This window comes from Coloeus monedula, assembly GCF_965178545.1.
Source record: "Coloeus monedula genome assembly, chromosome: 1".
Lineage (NCBI taxonomy): Eukaryota > Metazoa > Chordata > Aves > Passeriformes > Corvidae > Coloeus > Coloeus monedula.
Genome location: NC_138781.1, coordinates 122,003,642 through 122,024,843, shown reverse-complemented (window position 1 = coordinate 122,024,843; position 21,202 = coordinate 122,003,642). Strand labels below are relative to the sequence as shown.

Below are 21,202 nucleotides of genomic sequence, written 5' to 3'. Positions count from 1 at the left end.
TCAGGAGGAAAACTTCCATTAGGTTTCACTATCTTGTCAGAAACCTAATAAAAACATGAGACGTTTCTGCATATTGTACCTCACTCCTTCCTCTGAAAGGATTTTTAAAAATAAATTATAGTTGGAGTTTCCCTTTGCCTTTTTATCATTGCTACATCATAGACAGTATTTGACGCTTTTTTCCATTAAAATCCAGTAGTTTGTATTTGTGCAAACAAGCTATTCACAGAAATATAAATGATGAGAAATGATGGAGGTAATGTCTGTCTTAATGATGAAGCTAAATTGATAGCTAAATGATGAAGCTAAATTAATACAATAACTTTCTGTTGGAAAAGTGAAGTCTAAAGCCTCACCTACACACAAAAGACTCATTTGTCAGAAAGACAGTTTAATTATTTACTAAAATTTGCAGTTTTCCCATGTATACAGGGAACATTAAAGTAACATAAAAGTATCACCTGTGTTACTTATGGGCATCAGTTAACCAGCTCATAAATCTGACCAGTTAGTGATTTGTTCACAGCAGAGAAATATATAAGGGTTTGGAAGTGAGGATTTAAGGGAACTAGGGGAAGGAAGACCTTCGGACACACACACCACTTGTCACAAAGTTGCCTGTACCCTTGCTAGCCACACAAATTTCTTTGAATAACACTAGATTCACAAGAGCAAATACTGACCAGCACATTCTAAAGGCTTTCCATCTGAAAATTAATGTAAAAATGAGTGGGAAATAAGGGATAGAGGTAAGGTGCGGGATTCAAGGAGACACCTGCATTTATTTCCACCCTCTTTCTTTCTGGTTACTTTTTTCCACCTCCTCCCCACCTTAGCAACCTCTATGTATCACACCATACGCTACAAACAAAACCAAACCCCGGATAGGGAGCTGCTATAGGATGCCTTGGACATGGCAAAACACAGCCTCACTGCCGCACTTCAGCAGCTCTGGGAAAACCTGAGAAGCCCCTATTACTCAGGCCTTCCAGCTTTACAGAAAATCACGCCTGGGTTGTCTTTGTTTAGGTTTTGTTGTATCCTCATGCTGCAGGTTCTACTGCCCACAGAGCTGCCGTCCATGGGGCACAGACCTGGCACGGAGCCTCCCTGTGTGCCAGGGCAGGACAGGCCTGCCGACCACGACACCCACCCACGCCAAGCCAAGCCCAGGCTGGGCAGCACATCCCCTTCTTCAGTACAGTGCCTGCAGCTTCGCCATCGGCCTGTTCCACCTTGACTCGCAAACAACGCGTTTTACGTCTTAAAAAAGTCCTAATATTATTTGAGTGTTAACGGGAAATACTGCGAACGTTCATCAAAAGCTTTTCAGTTCAAAACAGCAAATAACTCACGTGGAAAAAAAAACTACGCTCAGGTTACCTGACCCCTCTACACGGACAGGGAAACCTTTACAGTGCTCCTTTGACACAACTCTTCAGGTTTCTGCATTAACCAGATCCAAAAGGAATTGGTCACAACTGAAATCTCCCATCACTGTACAGAGTTTTGATTGCGATAGTGAGTATTCCACTATACCTCGTTTTTATTGGTATTGCTACAATACTACATTCCCAGAAACTGTTATTTTCCTAAAAGGACTGTGTGATCCTTGCCTATGATTGAAACTTTCCTTCATTACTGAAGCGGCAATAAAATAATTTTGGGTTACAAATAAGAGGCTTTTTTCCACTCTTTAAATAACCTAACCAGGATTTACAAGCAATAACAGAAATGTCATCACACTGTTAAATATTTAGTTAGATATTTGGTCAAATATGATTATCCAATTAGTATCAGTGAATCAGTAATTCAGTTAAACTTGCAATCACAAGCATTTAATACTCTTTTAAGAGCCTGTGCAACAGCTTTAATAATGATCTTTATAAATTTCCTACTAAAAAACCAGCTCATAAGAGACTGAAAATAAGCAGTTCAGGTTAACAGAAAGACAGGACAAGGAGATGTTTGAATTTGTGGCATTCACAAATACTTTAGTAGTGGAAATTTCGTTTTGTAAAACTGTTTCAAACTTCAAATTATGTATAAGACCAAAAAGAATTGCTTTTTCCAAGCAGCTGTGGTTTTAACAACTAGAGGAAAATAGTACACTATCAAGAGGATCTCTGCAAAACCCTGAGCACATTTACAATACCAAACAAGAAGAAACAAGCAACACTCCCCACTTGTAGTAGCTGGAGATAGGAAAACATACAGAATGTAATTGTTCTGATCATCTGTTACAAACCTCAGAAAGAAATGGTTAATTTTCCCCCAGACTGCATCTTATTTTAAAAGGGATTACTAGAATTTTTCTCCAGCTGTTGTAAATGCAGACCCCTTGAAAGGAGCTCTCTAACTATCACCTCACCGTTAAGTTTGTAAGCAACCCAGACATCTAAAATGTGGTCTGTGCTGAGCAACGTGATGATTTTTTTTAATTTTTTTTAATGAGGGAAAAAAGTGTTGGAAACTTTCACAGTGGAAACTAGAGAGCTTGGAAGTTCCTCTCTCAGCAGTGCCCAGCAATGGAGAGGAAAGTGTTCTGCATACGTGCCCCAAGCATCCAGCTACATTTAGCTTTCAGCCTTTTTATTATCATTGTCAATGAATGGGCCCCAGTCAAATTAAAGCTGCCATTTTAGGTTAAAGACTGGAGAGCCTCTGTTGTGCAACAGCGAGACAAAAACACTCCAAGCGACAGATGCAGCACTCTCATTGGAAAATTATGGATTTCAACTTTTACAAAAAAAAAAAAAAAAAAAAAGAATAATTACGGATCATGCTTTTTAATATGAATTATATATTGATACTCACACATTACCGCAAACTAACGGGATTTATAATTGGGATAAATCAGCTACCCATGCTGCTAAGGTCATAGTCATTAAGATTTTTTTTGCCGTCGTTAGAATGGATGATCTGTGAGGAAACGAACAGAAACATTTTTTGTTCAACTTGCTTGTTTGTACCTCCGCCAGTCCCGTATAACATGAGAAAAGAAAAAAAGGAAAAGGGGAAAAAAAAAGAAAAGCTAACACATTCTCCCGAAAGCCATCTTCCAGGATAAACACTGCCCGCGATCTGCTTTGATGAGAGTAAAAATCGAGACGAACATCGACACAGAAACAAACTTATCGCACCGAGGTTATTCTGATATTCCCCAAGCCAAACATCCGCGGAAGCCCAAGTGGCAGGGGAAATTAAAAAAAAAAAAAAAATTAAAAAAAAAAAAAAAAAAAAGCTTCTCACAAATGAAAAAAATCGCCCTTTTCTGTAGTGGGGAGGCACGCTCGGCCCCTTCCCAAACGAAAACAAAGGCAGAAAGTGGGTAAGTGGGGGAGAGTTGCGCGGCGCCGCGCAGCCCCGCAGCGGACAGGGAGCTCCCGGGCATCCATCGCTACTTTCCTTTTGTCCATTGTCTGTTTAAAAAACAACTACTTTAAACCCGGGCGTGAGCGGGCTATCGGGGGGAGCCGGGGAAACCGGCTCCATTTCCAGCCCGTGCCCCACGGCCACCCCCTTCCCCAGCACCCCGACCCGCCCCCCCCGGACACCCACCCGCGAAGACCGGCCCGGCGGCGCGGGGCGCGCCCGGAGGGGCTCCCCCGGCGTGGGAGCGCGTCCCCTGATTTAGCGCTACCGGGATAAATGAAGGCAACGTAATGATGGCTGCTCATTGCCTGCAGCGCCTTCTCCCTGAGACTCACTAACAACCCTGCCCCCCTCCCCCCGCCACCGCTCTCTCACACACACCCGCGCACACGCACAGGCGCTGCCCGCTCCCCGCCGCCCCGCACGCAGCGCCCGCCGCCGGCCCCGCTCCGCTTCCCACCGCGCCCCGCGGACCGAGCGCGGCCGGACCCCCCCTTCGCTCCGCGCCCTGACCGCTTTGGCCTCAAACCACCTTTTTCCGCTCACCCTCAAAATGGCCCGGAACGGGGTGGGGGGGAGCGCGACGAGGGGAGCGCCCTGGCCCCGACCCCATGTGCGCGGCGGCAGCAGCGCCTCCCGCCAGCCCCGGCCCCGCGCCGGCGGAGCGAAGGTGCCCAGCGGGGTGAAGCCCCTATTATGCGGCGTCCGCCGGCACAGCTCCGGCCGTCTCGGGTAGCGTTCTCCCTTCCCGTCCCCTCCCTCTTTCCCCCGCTCCCCTTTCTTCTCCGGCCGCCGGGGAGCGCCGGCCGCCCCCTGCCCCCTCCCGGTGCCGCCGGGGCAGGACGATCCCCCCGCCGCGCGCACCGGCGGCCGGAGCGGCACCTCGTGCTCCCGCCTCCCTCCTCCTCCTCCTTCTCCTCCCTCCCCGCCCGCCTTCCTGCCGCCCGCCGCCACCCACCGCCCGGCCTCTGCTGGGGGTGCCCCCGCTGCGGCCCGGCCCCGGCCCCGGCGACCCATGTGCCGGCACGGAGCGGGGCGGTGCCGGGCCGAGCCGGGCCAGGCCGGGCCGTGCGCGGCAGGGAAGCGCCCTCACTTTGTTAGCGCTTGTTGTGCCGCCGCGGCCGCCGGGAGCCGTCAGCGTGGTCAGCGGGGGGAAGCGCTCCCGCGGCCATCCCGGCCGGCGCTGGGCCCCGCCGCCCCCGCCGCGCAGTTTCGCTCAACTTTTCCCGGATTTTTAGTCACCCTCCAAACTTGCGGAGAGGAGCGCGGGGGGGAGAGCAGGCGGGAGAAGAAGGGAAGGGGAAGGGGAAGGGGCGCCGGCGCTCTGGCTCCCCGGTGCCCTCCCCTCCCCCGAGGCGAGGCAGGCGGCCGGCCGGCCGGCCGCAGCACAACAAAAAGCCATTTACACCCGGGGAAGTGCCCCGCTGAGACACCCCCCCCACACTCCGCCTCGCCCAGAGCCGCGGCAGGGCTCAGCATCCCCCACTCCCCTGGACCGCCGGCAGCGAGCACCCCCGCGCCGCTCCGCTCCGCCGGGGACAGAGACCTGCCGCGGGTCCCCTGCTCCATGGCCGGCGCCCGCCCTCCCTCCCTCCGCGCCCAGCGAGCTGCGGGGTCACTCACCGGGCCGGTGCGTGGCCGTCGGGGACCGGTGTCCCCCGCTCGCTCCCTCGCTGCCCTCCGCCGAGGGGCCGGGGAGGAGGAGGGGACACGCTCCGGAGTTGGTGCCGCCGGCCGGGGGGGGCGAGGCGGGGTGCGGGTCTCGCACACAACACACACGCACACAACACACACGCACGGAGTTGCTCGCTCGCACCGGGGCTGGGCTAAGAGGGGAGGAGGGGGATCCCTGACCGGGGCGGGCAGGCGAAGGAGGGGTGGAAGGGAGGGGAGGGAGAGGAAGGGTCAGCGCGGGTCTCGGGTAGTTTCGGGGTCTCCGCCGGCTCCGCTTCGCTCCTTTGTGTAATTTCACTCGATTCAAGTTTAATCCGATAGTTCCCGAGCGAGCGAGCGCGCCCGCCGGAGCCGAGCCGAGCGCGACACCAGCCAGCCAGGCGGCTGCCGCCCCCTGCGCCCGCCCGCCCCCGCCGCCTCCCTCCCTCCTTCCTCCCTCCCTCCTCCCTCCCTCCGCCGCCACAAGGCGCGCCCCCGACACCGCCCCCTCCCCGGGGGCGAGCGCCGCCGAGCGCCCCGCCCCCGCGACGTCACTGCCCCGCCCGGCATAATTTATGCAACGAGGAGAGAAGGGGGGAAAAAGGAAAAAAAAAAAAAAAAGAGGAGAAAAAAAAAAATAGGAAACCCCCCCGCCCGGGGCGGGGGAGGGGCGGGGGTCACTAACCTGCCTGCGCGCCACCCGCCAGTGCCCCGCCGGGGCTCCCACCGCCCGCCGGCCGAGGCAGCGCTGCCGCGGGGCACGGCGGGGCACGGCGTCTTCCGTGCGCTCCCCCGCCGCTCCGCTCCGCCCCGCCTGACCGGGCCGGGGGGGGACTGCTCCGCACCCCACCGCACCGCTCCGCACCGATCCGCACCGCACAGCGCGGTCAGCGCCGCGCCTGCCCGCCCTGGCGCGTCCTGTCCCGGGAAACTCCCGGTGAAGCCCGGGGGGTGTGTTGTGTGTGAGGTGTCACTGTGTCACTGCCGCTCTTCAAACTTCCCAACCGCGGCGGCGAAACGAAACCGAGAGGCGTCCCGGGAGGCTGCCCGGCCCCCCGCCGCCCGCCCCGGTCCCGGCCCCGGCCCCTGCCCCACGACGGGCAGCGGGCACCGCACCCCCTCCCGCCTCTCTCATCCCGGCCACCGAGGCGGGGTGGGGCGGGGCGGGGGTAGGATCGCCCGAGACCGCGGATTAGGGTGGACTTTGTCCCGAGCGGGTCGGGCTTTCAAAGGGAAGCGGCCATTAAGCGCTGCCCGCCCGCCCGCGGCAGCGCCCCCGTCCCGGAGGGGCCGCGCTCCCCCGGCACCGCACTGGCACCGGCTCTGCCGCCGCCGTGTTTGTAAGCGATGCACTCGAATTCCTGATACAAACCGAAACAAACTCATTCCTTAAGTAAATTAGACAAATCCCACCCAAAAGTGATTACCAGTAGCGCGCTTAGCGGTCCTCCCCTCACTGCTCTGGAAACTAAATAAGCGTCTTAAAAGAATAAAGAGATTAAAACGTAAACCCAGTGCAAAGATACACGGCATTACAGGAATTTTCAGCGAGTCATTTGACGAGATAACTTTTTACCATCATTGTTTGTGGCAGGTTGGAGAAGGAAAAACAAAGTCATGTGCTCCTGAGCAGGGACACCCTCCCCCTCCAGCTCCTGCCGCTCCTTTTAGGGGGCTGTTTGATGCACCCACACTCGTATCTCTTCCGTGGGAAAGAGAGAAGGCGTCCTGTCCTCACAGGATCTCACACGGCTTTTCCTCTACACTCTTTTTAACATGCGGTTAGTAAGCTGGGAGCCAGATCCAGACAACGTGAATGTCAAAAGCTTCTCTCGCTTCTTGGGTTGTTGGCTCCCTCAGTCCAGGTGTCCATGTTGATTCCGCAGCCATGAGGGCCACTACAGCTGCAAAAATATTTCAGGCTTCTCCAGAGGAAGTATGACACTCTTCCACATTTTGTCATTCATGTCTGGCCTACTCAGTCCCTCTTGGGTTTAGGGGAAAGCACCTTTTGGGAGAAGGGAAGGTCTGCAGTTCAAGAGGCATCACGATCTCCCATGCAGCTGGGCCCACGCAATCACCCAGAAAGGGGCCAGCAGCCGGCGTGGTGTTGCCGTGCCAGGCTTTCAGCTGAAAAACGTGGTGAAAAGCTGATAGCACGTGATGGTGCAGCAGAATATACTCCCTGTTCTTCATCAAGGTCTTCCATGAAGTTAAAAATAGCAAGTGGAAATAGTATTTTAAAAAAAACCACTTTGAAGCAGCACATGCCCCAAGCATATCTTCACTAAATTTGCCTAGTTTGCCATCATTCTATTTTTAATTTGCATTTCTTTACTTTTTGAAAAGAAAAATAACAAAATAACGAACCTACACAGAGGTATTCTCCCCAGTGACTAAATGTAATCAGTTTCATGCTTGCCATATGTTGACAGACCAGAGAGAAAACAGCTTAGAAACACTTACCCCAAGTCTGTTTTTCTGCATGTATCATTTAAGTGCACCCCTAATCCGACAGCCAAGCACCCTGGTGTAGCGTAAGCCTGCCTGGAACTCCCCTTGCTTTCAAAGATTTAAGTTCTCCAAGATTTAGGGGCGCGAGAAACTCATTCTGAGACCAACTGCCAGCAGCCTCAGTGCTCCCTCTAGAACTTGTTTCAGTTTCTTGTTGAGCAGAAATCAGATCGCAAAGCTGCAGAGCATGAAAAGTGTTCAAAACATATCGTGGTGACAGGGTGAGACAACCAAAGAAATGCTGCCCTTCTTTAAAAAAAGAAGTATATTAGCAGGGCAGAAGCAGTGAAAGGGAACATGGATAGGTACTTAGTTAAATGTTTGTTCCATGGGAAAAAAAATGCCTCAGTCTCTACTGTATGTATCTTGTAGAAGGCACAGAACCAGCTCCTCGGGTCCCATAAATCATTCTCAGGCCTATGGAATCAGCTGGCTTACTACTCAGGTCATAAAAATGTGCAGGGAGTCTCCCAACGCTTTCCAACATTAGAAGAAACAGAATCTGCAAATAGCATTTTCACACAAGGGGGAGAATTACAGCCACTCTCAAACTCCTCAACAACAGGAAATGGAGAGTAAGGAAAAGTGCTGCAGTGGTTTCACCACTCCAAGGTGGGACACCATCAAGGTGTGGCACAAGTTCACACACATGCACACTTGATGGTAGTACCAGACACGGACAAAATACATCATTGTGCAGCTGCTACAGAGGAAAGATTTTTGAAACCATAACTTGTGCTTCAGCCAGTCCTCAAAGAGAAAGCCGTAACTCCACAGGTTACCAACAAGGCAGCTTCACATGAGAGTGAGGAAACAGCAACACGGCATCTTCATTATTAACCTTATTGGTAACAGCTTATTAAAATACCCAAGAGATGACAGGGATGAAAATTCACTTGTAGCCAGCCACCCAACCCTTTGTGTGCTGTTGGGAAGCAGTAATCCATCTGATGTAGGCAGCCATTTGGCTCACAGATTAGAAAGAATTTGCATTAATGGCTGAGAATTTCAACAGCAGTTGCAGAGCAAGGGTATGTGTACCAACAAAACCCCAACGAATTGCTACACTTTACCTGACCAGGTAAACTCTCAAGGTGGGGATGGTGTGTACCAAGCTGAGCAAGTTGCTGTGTATGACAGGCACAGCTGTGCAGAGATAAGTTAATGTACTCTGTAAGAAGTACAGCACCGAGATTACCGGGCGGCATTTAAACCTGTTTTAAAACATCAGAATTACAAAATGTAAATGATTTAGCATCACATGAAAATACAAAGGCAGGTTACTTATTCAGTAGACTTTGAAGAACCAGCATCTGTTTTAACAGCCAGGTACAGCGGAATGTGATCTTAAGATCTAGACATTGTCACTTCCGCAGGCGGCAGATGACACCTCACAAGTTGTGAGTCCCCAGACAAGCTGTGCACAGGGAGGCCTTCAGGCTACAAGGGCCAACCAGACTGTGCCTCATTTCTGACAACCCAGTCCAGGTATTGAGCTTGTTTGAGAGAGCTCAGAGCAGCCCACCCCACTGGGGAACAGCTCTGTTAAGCACATCTAATTCCTCACCTGCTCAGCACTGTGACGGTCCAAACCATGCATCAGTTCCAACAGAAAGTACTTGTGCTGCTGCCATGCTCTCCAGGTGGCTTCTTCTAAAAAGCTTTTTTGCTTTGGTGAAGAAAGTTGAAGCTCCCGAGGAAATTCCGTACAGATGTACCCAAAACTCAACACCTTCTCCTCTCGCAGGCTTGTTTTTACCTTTATTCATGCAAGGAGAGATGTGAAACTGTACAGTGAGCCCAAGCTTGTGCTTGGAGTAACTGCCTTCTGAGCACTTCAGACGCAGCATTCAGGATGCCATTTCAGAGCCTCAGACCAGCAGAGGCATCATGTTTTGTCCCATGGTTGCTGGGAATTGGCTCCAAAACCACGCGACCGTGACACACACTCACATTTTATTAATCTCTGAACACTGTTTCCGTCAAATGAAGTGAAAAAGTCAAATGGTTTCTTTTTCTTTCACGAGTGAAAGTTTTACTCAAGGTTTCTCAAAGTTTACACAGCAATGGAGACTGAGAGTGTGTAGTGGCCAACAGGGCACAGATGTAACAATAAGCTGAAGGAAAACAATATTCTTTTTTCAGAAGGAATCGTTCACCAACCCACAGCATGCTGAAATACCAAGAGCACGTGGATTTTGTTAAGTACCAGGAAGCAGCAGACTCGTATCAGAAAGAACAACTTTAACAACTTCAGCTGAAGAGCTAAAAGTGCTGGAAATACAAGTGCTACAAGGAGCCACCCTGTGGCACCAGCAAGCTAAGGGAACAGAGGGCAAGCCAGGGTAGACACTTGTGTGGGTTGGTTGGTTTCTTTTTTTTTTTGGAAACTCAAGCCAGCCAGAGTGACAAAAGCTGGAACTGGCCCAAACAGCCACTTCTGTGGCAGGGAACTCCTTAACTGAGGAACTGAACCAGAAAAGCAGAAGGGCAGCAAGCTCCAGCAGCTCTTGTCCACATGCCACTCACCTGCCAGGCCTCACAGGGACAAAGCTCTCTGAAGGACATCAGCATTCCCTGATGCCTCATCCTCGGGAATCCAGCAACAAGAGGAAAATACTATTCCCAAAATTTATTCCTTTATGTGGAAGTGTTCTGATCCAGCAGTGTCTCTCACATAACAACATGTAGCTCTTTCAAGGCTAACTTAAGGGTGTAACCAAAGATTTTTAGGGGGGAATAGGTGAAAATGCCATCTGACACAGCACACCATGACTCGTCACCGTGGGTGCACACACAGTTGTGGGCAGCTGTCCCCAGCCTGCCTGCACTGTCCCACTCAGTCCATCCAAAATGCTGCCCAGGTACTGCCACTTACCTCTGACAATCTGGACAGCTGGAAGGCAGCACGCACCTAAGTGGCAGCGGCACAGAGGTGACAAACAACTCACTGTCCCTCCCAAATAAACTCGCCACTTAGTTTGCTGGCATATGAGGCAGGACTGCTTTGCTTTCCATTTAAATTCTGATTTAACAGGCCAGTGCCTGACTGCTCACCTCAGGCTCCTGGTTCCCACTACTACTGGAGACAAGACCAGGCTACCTCTTTAATCAGGAACAGTAGTGAGTTCTTACAGAAATGGAGCAATGCTGCAGAACTGACCTACTCTGCATCATCCCTTCTTGTGAGGACGTTTGCTCTTGGACCATGACATGAGCTGACAGCTTCACGGTCGGTTTTGTTTTCACCGTGCAGGAGCAGCATTAAGGACTCCCATTTCCATCTTTGACGGCTCAGCAGAACGTGCCTCTTCTTATATGGAGAGACACAGCTATCGTGGCGCTGGCAATTTCTGACCTTTGTCCTTAATAAATGGAAGGCATCATATCTAAGAATGAAGTCACACCCCTGCCGAAAGTATCAGCTGACATAAAAATAGGGCAACTCATCTGCTTAGCAACACGGGCTACCACCAACATCACTTCCTTCTAAAATACAAAGTTCAGTGCACGGGCTCCACCCTGACTCAGAGCCGCCTGTAAAATTGGATCTGACTCGCTGAGAGGTCACGTCTCCTCGCTGTGAACAGGACTTTCCACAGCAGCAGTATTTCACTGGAACTTCCCAACACACAGGCAGGGAGGGAGGAAGGGAGGGAGGGAGGGAGGGAGGAAACGCCACTGCAGTCACAGAGTTCACCTGCCGAGGAGGCAAGGCACTGACTTTCACATTTTCATTTGGCTGTCCTTCCAGACAGATTTTTCAGAGCAGGTGCTGAATAACTTGCTCCTTCTGTGGACTGGGGAGCAAGAGTTATTTCCTGGATTTGCACATGCGAGGAGCACCTAGGTGTGACATTCTCAGATACAGTCAGACATTACTACGGATGTTGCCACTGCTTGTTTTGAAATGGGAAGCAATGTAAAACCCATGGCCAAACACACATTTATAATATCCTTGAAAAATACTTATAAATTATCCTTGAAAAATACTTGAAAACTATTTTTCCTACTTATGATCACTGAGAAAAAGATGCATTTAAAATTTTTCAGTTTTATAACTTTTTTTTATAACTTTGTTTCTATAACTGTGTATTTGTTTTTCTAAATGCTTCATAAAATTGCAAGTCTACAATAATTTAAAAAATCCATTTACTTATATAGTTAAGTTAAATGTGGTTTCTCTCTGATTCTTCTTCTATTCTGAAAGAGGATCAACTAATAGGATGATACCGTTTTCTCATTAAACTCAGGTCCACTCCCCTCCCCACTTGGTAAACTTGTAGGAAGGGGGCTGAGAGGGATCTGAAGAGACCATCTGGTCCCCCCTGGCTGCACAAAGATAGGATAAAGTAGCCCCAGACAATCCCCAACAGATGTTCGTCTAACCTGTTCTTAGAAACCCTCCGCAAAGCAGAGACCTGAACTTCCTAAGTAGCTTGTTCTGGTATTTCACCGGCATTCAAAAACAGTTGATCAAACGCCTTCTAACCTTTTACACATTGGAAAATTTATCTGATTCCATCTAAAAATTATTTTTAAGGTTCAATATCCTTCCTTCCTTCACCATTTCCTTTTGTGTTCTATATCTCTTTCTCTCCCTGTACTGTACTTTATTTTACAGCACAGATGACAAAACCAAGGACAACGCAGCCGTTGGGGCCTTTACTGGCACTCGGTGGAGTCACCTTTACATCGTTCTCGATGACTTACATATGCCACCTATTGATAAATCCTAAGAGAGCATTTCGCAGGAGCACTGCCTTGTCCACTGCTATTTTGCTAGTGATGTTCTACAAACTCCCTATAACCATCTTCCCCGACTTCTCCATGAAACTGATGATTTCTTTTTTCTTTTGCATATATGAAGTTCATTTTGATTTCTGTACTGATCATCTACAGTGGTCACTGTTCTCCCAGCTTGGTGCAATTGAGACATTTCATAAACATGATCTGCATTACACCAGTCCAGATTATTCTTTGTTTTTTCTTACACTGGCTTTATCACGGTACTATCCTGGTGCCTTACAGCAGAGTAATTTGTGACATCTCTTCTGTCTCTTTCCTTCTCTGTCTTGTCCTTTCTCCAGAAAGGTGTGCATGGAAAATTTGGTTTCAGAAGGATATAGGGACACAAACAAAATCAGTGCGTGTTTACATAGAGAAAGAATATAAAAAATTGTTCTTTCCACTATTTCAGACCCAACTCTGAGAGATCAGCCTCATACATGGTGAAGCTGAGAAACAGTCTCATACATAGATAAGTTTAAAGCTTATGGAAAAGTTTGTTACAGAGTAGTGAAGGTGCCAGCTGTGGTCTTCATTTCACGGACACAAAACACTTTAAGGGCCAAAAATCTAAATATTAATCAATACTTTGTTATGGAAACAGCACAATTCAGAAGAAAAGGGGAATGCACTCACACTTATTGATTATTAACTATTGTGGGTACTGGGACATTTAAAAAGTCTGAGAGAGATTCAGCAAATGTGTAAGGACTTAAACTTACTTGTACAATCTTGACAGTTCCTCACAGTCCAGCCTAACATGTATCCATGAAAAGAAACAACTGACTGGCTAGGAAGAGTTTGATCATAGAACCAATGAATAGTTTGGGTTGGAAGGGACCTCTAAGAGCCACCTAGTCCAACCACCCTGCAATGAGCAGGGACATCTTCAACTCGATCAGGTTGCTGAGAGCCCCAGCCAACCTGACCTTGAATGTTCCCAGGGATGGGGCATCGACACCTCTCTGGGCAACCTGTGCCAGTACTTCAACACCTTCACTGTAAAAAAACTTCTAATCATCTAAGTATTTAATAGAATACACCATTAATTGTACCTTAAAACAAAATATACTCTGGCAATACCAACTCACAGATAAAGGAACACCTCACAGGAGATGTGTAAGATCTGATTCCACGAGGTGCTGCATACTCGTCACTCATGCTGACATGATTTGAAAGCAGAGGTGTTCTCTGATATGCCAAACATGAAGAAATAAATCTGGAGCCACAGGTCAGTGTTAAAAGCAGCAGCACCACCACCAGATAACACCTCAGTTTGTATCCCACCATTCTGCACGTTTTCTGTCTTGCTTAAATATCTAAAATTTTTCTTCTCCTTAAAGAGGAGCACCTTGGCTCTGCAGCACTGAGGGAACTCCCCTGAAAGCTTGCCAGAAACTCATCTCTCCTGTGCACAAGTTTGTTTATACTTTGGGTATGACAAGCAACTTACACAATCATTGTATTTGCTGGTACACTCTGGGCAGATGAACAGAACCTGCTTGTTTCAGTTAAGGAAGGAACACACCTGTGTCTTCATCCAGTGGTGGCCGAGAAGGGAGGGGATGTGAGGCACATCTGTAAGGCCACAGGTCACACTCCACGGGCTGCCCACCTCAGCAGCACTGCACGGAACAGCACAGCTCAGCAGCAATGGACCAATTGTTTTCTCTCTCAAAAAACACAAGCCAGAACATGCCGACTTTTTCGCACTGAGCGCACAGATTGTATCACGGCTTCCATGGCAGCAGGTTTTTACCTGGAGCTTGTCTATAACTTAACAGAAAAGCCATAAAGTAGTTGCTAAAAGATAAAGATAACAGATGCAGTGCTGGCACTAACATTCGTCTTTGGTGTAGCAGGTTACTAACATGACTTTTGAGTCAGAACACTGCACATACTCTCAGGCTTTTTTATTTAATAAGTAACATACCACACACCATGTCCACCTTGCAATCTGTTGGGAAATAAGAAATGTTGACATGGTAGCTAAAAAATCCCAAATGTGATGGCAGTCATATTGATGCCAACTTCTTAGAAACCAGGTTTCATGATGCATAAAAGCTGCTCGCTCTCTTCAGAGGTAGGCTTAGCTTTTTGAGTTATATTTGCTGTTGTACAACCACCAGAAGTTGACACAGTACATTTTATACAACAAAACTCCCCAGAACATTAACAAATCAACATAAGTGAAGGCAGACACTCTGATATCTTGGTCAAGGGAGTACAACTCTCTTAGTTTTGTACCTTAGTCTGAACAGCAGGCAGTTCTCAGGGCTTGGATGAAAGGGAATTGCAGCAGGATAAAGGGAGGAGCAGGAAAAGGCCCACTTCCACCTGGAGTTGCTTTTTATAAGCCTCCCTGCTACTAAACAGGCAATCCCAGTGCTTACAAGGATTGCCCCATGGGAACCTTGCTGACAAAGGCCCAAATACACAGTTTATTCTTGATCCTGAAAAAAAACCAAAAGGAGAGCCTTCAGAGAAATAAGGAGAGGGATCATCAGTTCAATAAGCTGGAAAGACCTTTTTTTGTCACTACTCTCCACAGAGATTTAATGCTAGCGAGACACAGATTCCCAAATAGAAGGAGCAACGGCAGTTACTGTAATAAAAGGATCAGTGTACCCAGGCCTTGGACTCTTTCAAGCAGAAAATATTGTTAGAAGTTCTTCAGCGCCAAAGACACCAGCACAGAGAACACTCTGCTGTCCTGGGTCTTCCGTGTGTGTTTATACAAAGGCACGACGGTATTGTAAGGGTTATCATCAAAGCCAGTAAGTCCTTCAGCCCTCCTACCAATCCCTAGAAACAATCTTCTGAAAAACAGAGATACCACCACACACACACACACACACACACACACAACTGAAAAAAAATTACAGGCAATACGTGTTTCTAAACCCTCCCTGTTCTTCCCCCTAGTTTAAATGCTGTAAAATCCCAGTAGCTTAAACTGCATTAAGAATTTTAAACCTATCATTCACCACAAATCATAAGTTTTACTACACATTTTTCACCTCCCTTAAAAATGAAAACCCAGATCCAGCTTTCAGCAGAAGTGAGACTATTGCTTCACCATGATTAGATATAAGCAAGGGAAAACAAACAAGGCAGCGCTGGGGCCTAACGCTGTCAAGCATCCATTCCATGTGCAGCGCTTTACTGGGCACTTCTCAGCTCCAGCACACATGGTAGTTTTTGCAAGATCATGGCCTTGTTTTAGTATAACACAATCAAGATAATTTTTACAAGGTCAGAAAGTTGGAATAAGAGGAAACAAAATCCAGGCCAGTTGTGTCTGGAATCAATTAGGCTTATGTGCTTTTCAGATGCTGCTTGTCTTTCTATTAAATAGTATTTCAACGTATACTTTCTATTAGTATGTACCTACAGGCAGGCATTGCATACAATGTTTCTCCATTTATTTAAACCCACCTAAACTTGGGATGTTGGGAGGTCAAAAAAGAAGGGGTGTTCATCTGTGAGTGCTGAAATGGTTTCTCATGGCGTTTACAGTTTAGTTATCTGCCTCCTCAGCAACAAACTGCTCAGGAAGGGCCAAAAGTCTAGGCATGTCTGTGGTGTACTCTACCTGTCCAAAAAGCAAATTAAAACTGAAGCATTCAATCAGGTAAATACCAGCTATGCTCACTGTCAACTTCTAAGCATTTTGTTGAGTTTTAAGATTTAGAGAAAAAAAAACCAAACATTGTTTTGCCTTTGCATGATAAAACTTTGCTGTTTAAGCATCACATTTAGTACTGAATCATCCACAGAAGACTTTAGTTAAAGAAAAGTTGACTTTATAATGAATTTCTATTTTCTCTATGTGAAGCCAGTCTAACTTATACTAAAATGAAAGCCAGTGTCAGTACAGAAGTAATGCACAGGGGCACATAATCCAGAGAGATTCGTACTGATGCCTTTTCCTGGTCTTAAAATCAAGAGTCACACATATGATGCCTTCATGGCATCAGTGCTGCATTCGCAAGTAAAACAGGTGACAGTAAAAATACTGATTTGTTGCTCATGTTGTGAAAAAAATTTACAGGCATAATTGTCTAACCACTTAAAGATCAAAATATTTATCTTCATTGCTTCTTTTCTCACCTTCATGTTGCTAAGTATGAAAATAAAGTAAAAGAATTTGTTCTTCCACCACTTCAGTAAGTTCTTAACATAAAAGTTAAAATTATTTTGGATAGCACTATAAATAATAATATGCAGTGAAAGAAGTCAAACCCACCAGTTTTCCTATTATTTTTCTAAGCAGAACAGCTATGTGCTGTATTTACAGTTATTAGCCGGCCTCAGAGCCAGCTCGGTACCACACGGGTCAGGAACGCTGCAGCTGGAGCTGGATCCGAGGAGAAACTCGGGGACGGGCTCCAGGCAGATTCTGCAGGGTCAGGGAGGGGCGACAGGCCGGGCTGTCCTTGGAGTGACCACAAAAACCCATTCCCTGGTGGCAGGGAATGATTTTCCTGATGCAGTCACCCCTCCCACGCCTCCGTGCAGTCCCACAATGGTGCGGCTCCACACGCGGGCGGCAAGGGGAGGACGCGGCCGCTTGCAAGGGCGTAGGTCGAGCAGGCAAACACATCCTGGAGGGAAGCCCCGGCTGGGCTGGAGAAGCGGCCTGGCTTCCGCACGGCCATTGTTCTTCCCGGGAACGGGACCCCGCGCATCCCGCGTCCCGGTCCGCGGGGCGGGGCGGGCTCCCCGCGCCTGTGCGCGCTCCCGCTCCGGGAGGGCTTCGCTCCTTTGAAAGGTCTGGCTGCTTCGCGGCTCTGATCCCCGGGCCACAGCGGGGCAGGAGCACCGTGCCCCTTCCCTCCCGAGGGGCTCCGCTCGCAGAGCCTCGCAGCCCCTCCCGCCGCCGTTCCGTGTCCCCAGGGACTCGCCGGGAGCCCCGGGACACCTCCTCGGGATCCCGGCCGGGATGGGGAGGGGGCCTGAGGCGCGCCCTCCTCGCGGGACCGCCGGGAAGAGCGAGTCGCTGGTGCCGGGAGCCTCCTGGGGTGGCGGGACCGACCCCGCCCGCTACCTGCGCCCGCTACCTGCGCCCCCTCCCCCAGCGGGTCGGAGGTTGCCGTGGCGACGGATCAACACCATCCCCCGGGACGGGGCTCCGCGGGAGCCACCGGCACGGCGCGGTCCTCACCCGCCTCCCATGGGGAACCCCATCCCGCCCCCTCCCGCGGCTACAGCGCGGCCGCCCCCGCGCAGCGACGTCAGCCCGGACGGGCTTTCCTGCCCCGGCGGCGCCCGCCCGCCGCCATCGGTCACCGCCATCGGTCACCGCCATCGGTCACCGCCATCGGTCACCGCCATCGGTCACCGCCCGGGCACCCGCACCGGGGCCGTGCGCCGACCCCGTCGGGGCCGCGCTCCGTGGGGGCCGCCGTGTGCGGTGCCCGCCGCCACCTCCGCGCCCCCCGCGCAGGCAAAGCTGCACCCGTTTAAGCTAAGCCCCCTGTAGACGTATTTATTTCGGTTTAATAGGTGTTTATGGTATGTTAGCCCGGACCTGTTCCTAATCAATCCGAGCTTAATCAAAATAACGCAGATTTATACCGGCCCCGGTGCCAACCGAGCAGGTGCTAGCTCGCACCTGTGGCTAAGGCGGCCGTGGGGTGCCCGGGGCAGCTGGTCGGGCCGCTTGGCCGGCGGGAGGGCGATGGCTCCGCCCGGCCAGCGCTGCTTTGCCCTCCCTCCCCTCACGGCCGGACCGGGCGCTGCCGCGATGGCCAGAGCCACAGCACGAGAAGCTCAACAGCCGGCCCCGGCAGGATGGAGAAAGAGGAAGTTACGGGACAGGGATGTCGGGGGTAGGCTTTCTTCATTTTCTGTCCTGGCTCACGCTAGGAGCACATGGCCGTGGTAACAAGCCGCAGCACTGGGAGAATTACCTCATGGAATTGCAAGCACTTTCCAAGTAAAGGTGGAGTCTGGAGCAAACAGACGATCCAGCTGATAGTGGTTGATAAGCCTAGGGAGTATCGCATTGCTGCTTTGCTTACCTCAGAGACGCCTCAGTCCTTGTGGAGCAGGAAGAGGAGACTCCAACACATTGTCTCTCAGCGCCCGATAATGAGCCGTCTTCTTCCTGCAGCAAGCAAGCCGATGTCTTGGCTCACAAAGCAGCAGTTTCAGTAGAGGCTTCTCCTCTAATGGATCCTCTTTTCGATTGGTTGAGCAACAACCCCACAACTTTAGAATTTCAGAGTTCATTGAAGGAAAGCTGCTTTTCATCTTGCATAGCAATTGAATTAAACTGGAAAGCCAGGACAGAATGAAGTTACACACACCTTCAAAATGAAGCTGAAATCAAACAAAACCCCACCATTCAGATAGTGCTTGGCCAAAAATATGACTAATAGGCAAGTGCATTTTTCTTCTGTGATCGTACTGAAGAGTTCTACTACTGGTGGATGATCCAGGAGCCGGGATTTAGCAGTTAAATAGGTGGGTCTGTGACCAACTATGTCTCTAAGTTTACGCACTGGCACTGTTACAAGCAATCATCACTTCACCCGAAGTAGATAAAAGTGTTTTGTTTTACCAGTGATAATTAATACAGGTCTTCCAGAAGAAAAGGGAACTGTAAATATGCTGCTCTTTTTCTTGAATCGTTTCCCTTAAAAAGACACCCAAACTCCAAGGAAGAAAGAAAAAAGTGGGAGAAGTAACAAAAAGGAAGAAAAGTACACTGGAAAGAAAATAGAATTGGACTTGGAGAGGAATCCACAGAAAAGCCAAAGCACTTAATTTATGATGCACAGTGGTCAGTCCTGCACATAAGGACACTTTTTTCTCTGGAATTAAGTGGCTTTTTAGAAAAACTTCCCAGACAGGATCACAAGATTGCACATGAGTTCACAAACTTAATTTCTGCTTCATAGCAAGTAACTACAGGAGATGCCACAAGCACTTTTGTTTCTGTGCAGAAATGTTTTACTTCTGAGATGAAAGTTGAACAACACTGGGCAAGGAGGAGCAGCAGAGCCCATCGGCTGGATTTTTGTGCACCACTGACAGCTGACAGACCTTCATCGGTGACCAGTTAGTTTAGGTCAGTCAGTCACTTTTGCTTAGAAGTGGCTGGATTGACTCTCATGGGCACCAGACATAGGAATTCTTTCGTGTTCTGATATTCTCCATCTTAAGTACTTTAGACATGACACTAACCAGCAACCCAAGGTCCAGTCATCCTCATAAATTAAAATGGGATAAAAAAACCCAGTAAGGACAATCTGTTTCTAACTACATTCAAAACAAAGCTTTGCTGCACACAACAATCACAGACAGGTGTTGTACATTGATTCAGGGGTTTTTTTGAGCCAACAGCTGACAAGTAGATTTGCCCCATCTCCTCTGCTGCTGTCTCTGTAACACACCCCTCCTCCTAAAAACCATTCACACGTGTCCTACAAATTCTGAACACTGCCTCAGCTCGGGTCTTAGTGCTGTCAAATGTGCACCTGGCAACAATGTACAAATTTAGAAGTTCCTTTGTCACAGGTAGTCCAGTGCTACAGTCCTCGTGTAGCAACACCTGCCCAGGTGTGGGTGCCAGTGCTCAGGTGCTGGGCAATGCCTCTTACACTGACAGCCTCTTCCTGCCTCATCTTCGGAGACAGCAAGCAACCCCATGGATTTCTGTCTTCCCAAGTATCCTTGCAATTTAATTTAACTGTTTTTTAAGTCACATTCTTTCAGACAGTTCCTGCGTCTGAAAATGTTTTCCCATGCCATAATCAGAACATGCAATGTTTACTTGACTGCTTTAACCCAGAAACTGTTAAATTGACAATTGTTAGCACAGTACCTTGGTCTCTTTTGAACTGTCCTCACACTTTAGGGTTTTCCTGCCTCCCAGTATTTTATGTCTAAATCTAGGAAAAGTAATAGAACTGGGCTTCACTTAAGAAAGGCTAATTAGATCCTGCTGTAATTTACAGCAAATGTACCATCAACAAGAGTCTGCCCAATATAAACATTTATATCTCTGACTCTTTAACAAAGGAATTTAAAAAATCATAACTATGCTGGGGGGGGGGAAACTCCAACAAACATACTGATGCATCAATTCATCTACATTTATGCTGCCATGGACAATTTTATGAGAACTGTAATTTGGGATAGGAATACAAATGGATGTGCAGACTTCTAAATAAATTTTGAAGAAGGTTTTTCCTATGCCTTATTTCACCTCTATGTCACAGAGCTATGGGATGTTGCAGTTAAATCCCATGTCTAAATATCAGATGTGTGTTTCAGTTTACGTATCAAGTCAAATGCCTATCACCACAACACAGATATGCAAGCAAACACAAGTTTTTAAAATGTATTTTTAAATGAACAGTGTATCTGCTGGTACAGAATAGCCATTTCTTTACTCAGCACTCTCATAACAGTGTGCTTTTTCAGGCTGGGGTATAACTGACTGTGGAGCACACTAGGTTTACCTTCTCCAACTTGGATTGACTGCAGCAAGATTGCTACAGCAACAATCTCTTTCCTCAAGCCAATGCTTCCCCCCCGCCCCCCCCCCAGATGCTAAGCAAAGAATAAACTTCTAGCTTTGCCCCTCCTTTATTGGAAGGGGAATAGGGTAATATGCTGTAATTGGTTTTCCATGTTTGCCAAGAGTCTGTTTCCTCTTATCATCCACAATATTTAACATAAGTCTTGTAATAGTTCCAAAAATAATAAAATCTGTCCCAAGAATAAAAATGATAGATCCACAACATGCTGCTTTTTTTGTCACGGTCTTGGTTTCGTAACATTCTGTTAGTAGTTTTTATTGCCTAATGTTGTGGTTTCTTTCATATGCGGCAGACCCAGTAAAGACATTTCATCAGCT

The 21,202-nt window shown here is 48.7% G+C and overlaps 1 protein-coding gene across 7 annotated transcripts in view; it reads right to left on the bottom strand.

The window, feature by feature from the left end:
• CHD7 (chromodomain helicase DNA binding protein 7) overlaps positions 1 to 18,587 on the bottom strand; it is a 144,707-nt gene extending 126,120 nt beyond the window's left edge. For 3 of the 7 annotated variants that reach the window (XM_082289318.1, XM_082289324.1, XM_082289323.1), the window contains exons 1-2: positions 4,999 to 5,408; positions 2,818 to 2,922 (exon numbers count right to left, since the gene is read on the bottom strand). The gene's annotated coding sequence lies outside the window, so the exon portion shown is untranslated. Of the gene's footprint in view, positions 1 to 2,817; positions 2,923 to 4,998; positions 5,409 to 5,713; positions 5,886 to 18,356 lie in introns of those variants that run through there. The other 4 variants (XM_082289319.1, XM_082289322.1, XM_082289320.1 and 1 more) reach the window with 4 other exon arrangements.
• Between the last annotated feature and the right edge of the window lie 2,615 nt (positions 18,588 to 21,202).